We start from the raw sequence: 7022 nt of genomic DNA on the forward strand, positions 1-7022 counted from the left end.
GGACCATGTTTATTTCATCTCTGAGCCTGGAACTTAACAGATAATAAATGTTAAATAAATGAACGAATGGAGGAATGTTATTGTTTGTTTACATATGTGTCCCTCCCACTTTATTATTAAGTCTTTGAGGTTAGGAATACTGGATCATTTATCTCTTATTCTTAATAGCTACCTTAGTGCCTGGCTTATAATAGGCACCAAATAAATATCTTTCATTGAATGGATGAATGGATGAGCAAGTAAAGTCTTTTGTAATATCTCCAACCTGATACACCCTTTCCCTCCTTTGAAACCTCAAGCACTTTCTTGTGTTTCTCCTGTGACATTTTCTTTAGCTTGTTCTTATCTCCGTGTCTAATTCCCCCTACTCTGTAGTCAGCTCCTTGAGGGCAGGAGTTGAGTCTTACTTCCCTTGTTGTCCCCTGCCATGTCTACAGCAGTGCCGGGCATATAGCAGGAGCTCAAAGTTGAGCTTTTCTGAGAAAGATAAAAGTACCTGTTATTCAGAGCCCCTGTTCCAGAAACAAGATGCCCAAGTACATGAGCTACACACATTGGGTCATCTAACCCACCACTTCACCTCACACACACTTAGTGTTGCCAACTCCTGGGTGATAAGAAAGCAAAATTGAAAAGACCATGTTGTTTCAATATTGTGTTAGCTGTAATTCTCTGTACTAGTAGGTGCCCAGTAAATATAATTTTCAGATTAAAAAAGGCTATGAAGCCCATCAAAAATGAATGAGCCCAAGGATAGAAACGAGCAGTTGAAAGATGGAAATCACATCAGCCGATAGAAAGGCAAATCTGTGCATTCCCCCTCAGAGTAATGGCTTAAAAAGAATTAAAAAGCATGTTTTTCTTCATAAAAGGAAGAGTGCACTGGAAGAATTTCAGCTTCAAAATGTAAAAGTCCCTCTAATTTCGCCATAACTAAATAGAGGAGAGCAATCCTCAAGATTAAAAATGGTTAACAAATGTGGGGATTTTTCATCCATTTGTTTTTTGCGTGGGCCTTCACTCCTCTTCCTTCCTCTTTCCTTTTCTTTTTCCTTTCCTTCTTTTTCTTTCTTTCAACATATTTTTATTGAGAAGTAACTATGTCCTTGATACTCATTCTTCTAAATGCTTTATGTTCATAATCTCTTATAACCCTATGACAACTCTGCGATGTAGGTATTAGTATCGTCACTTAAAATGTGACAAAAGCTCACATAGGCTCACAAAGGCTCAGCTTAGTTGCCTAAGCCTTCACAGACAGTTGCATAAGGCTTCCCAGGTGCTGAGATTATAATCTGAAGCCAGGTTTCATAAACTCTGAAGCTTATATGTTGTTGCTTAATTCCTACATTATAATGCTTCTCTATACAGTTCAATGGTTCTGTTCTCACATAGCTTACAGACAACTGGAAGACAGAAAATGTAAATCAAGTATAGGGTCAGAGGTTAGCAAAGGATAATACTCGAACACTAAGAAGGCCATCTATGTCAGGGGGAGAGTAGGAAGATCAGCGATGGCTCCTCAGGGAAGGGGTCATGAATTGAGAGCTGAAGGATGAGTGGGAGTCCACTGGATCAAGCCGGGGGCATCAGAGATACAGCAAGTGAAAAGACCTAAGGGGTGGGAAGCAGCCCAGCACATTCAAGAAACTGTATGTATTTCTTTGGGTAAACATCTTAGTCATTCTGTTTTCAAAGCCGTGTGTGTGTGTGTGTGTGTGTGTGTGTGTGTGTGTGTGTGTGTGTGTGTGTAACTCACAGTGGCTAATTGTCTTTGCTTTTGTCTAAAAGTGCTGAAGTGTGAGGGTGAGTGGTCATTGGAATGAATTAGGGTTTTCATGTTGATTTCAAATGCTCTTGAGAGGACCAGTGCATTCTGATGTCCAAATGACAGTGAAGTGGCCAATGCTTATGTGCACTATGAAATCAGATAGCTGTGAGAGTGCACTAGGACCCTTTAGGGACTAAAAATTCCCAAATGTGAAGACATATTTATTATGCTTTTTAAAAAATTATCATTTATAATTTCCACAGAATATATAAATGTCAATCATTTTATTTTTATGTCAGTTGTAAAATCTGAAGTCAATTTAAAAAGAAATTATTTCACTGGTCACCCTGAACATTCAAATGATACTAAGATCTAAGGTGGTGGGTCCATGGGGATCCATTCATTACACTATTCTCTCTAATTTTGTATACAGTTGAAATTTTGCATAATAGCTTAAAATTTTTTAATAGACTATTTTTTAGAGCAGTTTTATGTTCACAGCAAAACTGAGTTCAGGGTAGGGAGTTCTTTTTTTTTTTTTTTTTTTTTTTGTGGTACAAGGGCCTCTCACTGTTGTGGCTTCTCCCATTGTGGAGCACAGGCTCCGGACGCGCAGGCTCAGCGGCCATGGCTCACGGGCCCAGCCGCTCCGTGTCATGTGGGATCCTCCCGGACCGGGGCACAAACCCGTGTCCCCTGCATCGGCAGGCGGACTCTAAACCACTGCGCCACAAGGGAAGCCCAGGGAGTTCTTATATACTCCTTATTTACCGGCCTCCAAACACACAGCCTCTCCCATTATCAACATCCTGTACCATAGTTTTTAATCTAATATTTAAATCTGATGTATATCATAGATGCTTTATTTATCAAATACATAGTATTTCACCATTTGCTTGGCATTTTGCTAGGTCTTAGGGTTATAACAGTGAGAAAAACAGACATAGCCCCTGCCCTTATGTTGTTCATAGTCTAGTGGGAGAAAGAGCCATTAAAGAAATAATTTTATAAAAACTAGTTACAAACTGTGGTGAGGAAAAGCAGAGGATGCTACAAGTATGTGTTCTAGGAGAACCCCCTTACCCGGTGGTCAGGGAAGGCTTTCTCAGAGAAAATCAACAGGTAAACTGATATCTGAAGCATAAGTAGGAGTGGACTGGGCAAAGATGACAGAGGAAAGCGTCTTATGCAAACAAAGTAACATCTTCAAAGATCTTAAGGAAAGAAGGAGCCTGGCACATTTTAGGAGCTGAAAGTTGGTGGACAAGGACAGAGAGATGGGGCTGGAGAGGCAGGTAGAGGCTAGAACACATGGGCACTGCCGGCTGTGGTCTTTGTCTTTACCCTGAATAATGGGGAACAGGGGATGGGTTTTACATAGGAGAAGACATGAATGGATTTTGTTTTAAATCGAAGGCCTTGACTGCATGGTAAAGAATAGATGGGAGTGGAGTAACAGTGGAACTGGGGAGACTCGCTGGGCAACTATTGGAATAGACCCAGAGATGATGGTGATGTACTAAAGTGGAGAGACAGAGAAATGCACTGAATGCCATATTTATGTGTTAAAGTCAACAAGATTTGGTGTGTGCTTCAAAAAGTTAGGAGGGTGCTGGGTTTCTAGGCTTGCAAAACTGGATAGATTATGGTGCATTTATAGAGATGGGAGTAGGGGTGAAGAGAAGATCAGGAATTTACAAGGGTTTTATAGCTATTTTTTTCTATTCCAAATAATAACTACCCTGTGTTAGGCACCGTGCTAAATGATTCACATTCAGTATCACAGAAGTCCTTTTATCTGTCAGTAGGGACTGGCAGCAAGTGGGTTGATTCCCATACTACCACAGCTCAATGCACCTTAAGAGACTATATTTACTGTCCTCTGTTATCATGTCAATTGCATGCTGTTTATTACCTATGCACATCCTATTGGCATATGGATATCTGAAGCTCTAAGAATTGTATTGTTTCCAACTCCCTCCCCAATTATTTTCTCATGTGACTTGTTGGGAAACTCCTACACCTTTTTTCTTCTCTCAATACTGTGTCTCCTCCTTGGTAACTTGCTTAACAGGTTGATCTAGGCCTTTCCCCCTCCCCGACCAGGGTCAGTTTAAAGTGCTCTTGATCAGGGCAGGTGGTCACTGGGCAATCATGTGTGCAAACCGAACATGGTGGAAGTTCACCTTTGATTCATTATTCCAAATCCTCTATCTCGTTGAGCATTACAGTTCTAGTCCTCCCTGGCCTCACTTCTGTTCCTCCAGCACTGCAGTGACTTGACCACTGTTACAGGGAGCAATCCCCAGGTTCTCATCTTCCATTCCAAAGCCCTTATCAGAACAAACTATGGCATTATCTCCATCTTCTCCTCAGTCTAGACCACCTCCTCTATTCTCTGAGGCCCCTCTGTTATTGGTTCTCTTGAGTAGCAACCAAGAGTGTACCAGATGTTTTCATATATGTTGTGCCATTTAATTCCCAGCACAGTTCTCCTTAGTTCCTGTCCCCATGTCTGGCTGATGGTAGTCATCTAACTATTTGTCGAATTAATGAATGAACTATGTTACTGGAAAAGCAAAGAATGCCTTATTTGGAGGGAGATCAGGCCCTAATTTCTGTTTTTTAAGATGAATTTTAATGTTTTTTAAATTTTCATGAATAACAGCTCATCTGTAATCGATTACTAATTTTAAACTATTAATTCATTTATAATAGTATAATTCATTCTGTATAAATGACTTACTATAAGTATGAACCTGATATTCTCAAGCGAATTATTGTTTAAATCAGAGGTAAGATGATACCAAACACCACTAAAAAGTAACAATTAAAAATGAAAAATTAAAGTTTTCCAAAACACAATGCAGATTTTTGGCTTTGGGTGTCCGTTGAACATAGCTAGATGACTATTTTACAAGACTTCAGTGCCTCTTCTAGAGTTGCATCGAATGGCATATTTCAGACACTTGGTGCCACCTCATTGTTTTGTGGTAGCTCTTTATATTTGTAAAGTGCATGACAATCATATTCATTAGTATTTCTGCACAGCCCTCCTATGAGGTAGCTCGGCATTACTGAAGCCAAGCAGAAAAATAAGTGTGCACTTATCGGGAAGATAGGATCCAAATGAAAGGTCAGTGGACACTAATGCATACTATTCAAAATGGCACAGTTTGCCTGGATACATTTCAGCAGAACTATCAAAAGCTCTTTCCAAATTACTTGAATTTCCAACCCTAGAAGTGAATCCTAATTTTGAAGGAAATAATCTAGATAAGATTATTATATTAGATCTTTACTCTAAGTGTTAGGGTTTATGTTACTATTTAAAACTTAAATGCACAGAAGTCTAAGTTTATGAAGACAATGTTTAAATCAGTATTTCAGGTGTAAGAAATCATTTGCATTCTTTACCAGAGCTATTTTCTAAGAGTCAGATTAAAGTAAAAATTAGAATCTCTTGTGACAGAGAATCTGAATTATTCAATTAAATGGTTTGGGGATAGCCTCAAATGGCCTGGAATTTACCATCTTAAAGATCAAATTTTAGTTAATTAGCCAAAACCATTCACCTATCATCACCTATATTCAGACCAGCACACTCCAAGAATCTGTTCTAATGGAAGGGAGATCTCCAGTCCACAATAGACTGAAAGAAAGATAGGGCAAACGTGAGTAAGTGAAGTGAAATTCTAAGTAGCAGTTAGGGATTGTATTTGCCTGCATGGAACAGAAAGCTGACTGTGAAGGCTTAATCAAATACAGGTCTCTTTCTCTTGTGGGCGCTCGGGATTCTATGGAGGCCCCACAATGCCATCAAGTACTCAGGCTCCCCGTCTCTTTGCTTCACCAGACTCCACACATGGCCTCGGTTTCATGGATCAGTGCAGGGGCCCTACCTCCAGCCTCTCACCCTTGTTTCAGATAAAAAGAAGGAGGAGGAAGAGGAGGAGAAAGAAGAGAAAAGGCACAGCACAGGTATCAAGAAAGCAAGACTTTCCAGTGGCTGCCCAGAAGACTCCCCTGCAGATTCCCAAGTAGCCTCACTGGCCAGAGTCCCCCCGCCCCGCAACCCCAACCCTGCCCCCAGCGCAGCTGCATGGGAGATAGAGAGTAATGTGTTTGTTTTTTTAAAAAAAACTGGGCATGCTGCCATCCCAAACAAAACTGATGTTCTGGTAATAATGAAAGAAGGACGAATGGATATGAGAGAGGAACTAGCAATATCCACCATGTCAGTTGTTTTCAGTGTGAATTACAGAGACACTTGAGTGTATGATGCAGAAAAGGAACATGCCGAGTGGTGATAAGAACAATTGGAGGAAGATGCTAGAAGGGTTTCGTGGAGGTTACTACCCCTTCAGGCAGCCTCTTGGGGTTGTTATAAGATTTCAAGGTAGAACCATGTATGTAAAGTCCCCTTTATAATTGTGATGAAGCTGGTAAACTTTATGTACAGTGTATTTTAAATTCCCCCAAGTGTGCACAAGGAGCTATATTCAAGAAGGTTCATTCCAGAATTATTTGTAACAGCCAAAAATTTGGAAAACACCTAAATGTCCATCAACAGAAGAATAAATTTTGGTTTATAAAAGTGTGAAATACTTTATAACAGTTAAAATAAATAAAATTTGACAAAGCTCCGTTGTAAGTATTTGTTATATTATTCATTTTGTTTTTCTGTATGGGATTGAAATATTTCATAGTTTTATCAATTAGCAAAGTAAAACGAAACTTGGGCAGTGTTTCTCAATATGTGGTCCACAAATGCCCTGCACCAAAATCCCTGAAGGTATGTGTTAAAATGCAGATTCCTGGGGGCCCCCTCCCAGGCCTAGTACCAGAAACTCCAGGCATGGGCCCAGCAGTCTGTATTTCAAAGAAGGACACCACATGGTTCTTAGAGGACCAGTGACACAGGGTTCGGGAGGGGAAACGAGTTTAGTGGAAAACAGAAATGGAGAAGACCTCCGGAGACGTGACCCATGTAGAGCCTGGAGTGGGGCTGAAACCACCATACTTCTCAGAGGTTGAGGTGGAACACACCAGCTGCCGCCCCTCGACACAAGCAAGGAGGGGAGTTTAGCGGTGAGCAAGACCAAATAATTTGGGTTAAACTGTGAGAAATGAAGAAGCCAATTATCAGTGGCTTAAACAAGCACGCCTTGCATTTCCCGCTCATGTGGAAGAAGTCTGGGGGCAGTCAGCGCAGAGCGGGTGTAGCTCTCCATGGCACCAGGAACTCAGG

General features: G+C 40.7%; 1 long non-coding RNA gene across 1 annotated transcript; it reads left to right on the forward strand.

The window, feature by feature from the left end:
- The first annotated feature begins 267 nt into the window (after window positions 1-267).
- On the forward strand, window positions 268-6417 carry LOC149749013 (uncharacterized). Its single transcript, XR_016393600.1, has 2 exons — window positions 268-1652; window positions 5628-6417. It is a non-coding gene; the product is annotated as an uncharacterized LOC149749013 (long non-coding RNA).
- Window positions 6418-7022: the final 605 nt, after the last annotated feature.

Source organism: Delphinapterus leucas, chromosome 6 (genome assembly GCF_059928025.1).
Source record: "Delphinapterus leucas isolate spDelLeu-1000000601 "Yukka" chromosome 6, BTC_Dleu_Yukka2, whole genome shotgun sequence".
NCBI lineage: Eukaryota > Metazoa > Chordata > Mammalia > Artiodactyla > Monodontidae > Delphinapterus > Delphinapterus leucas.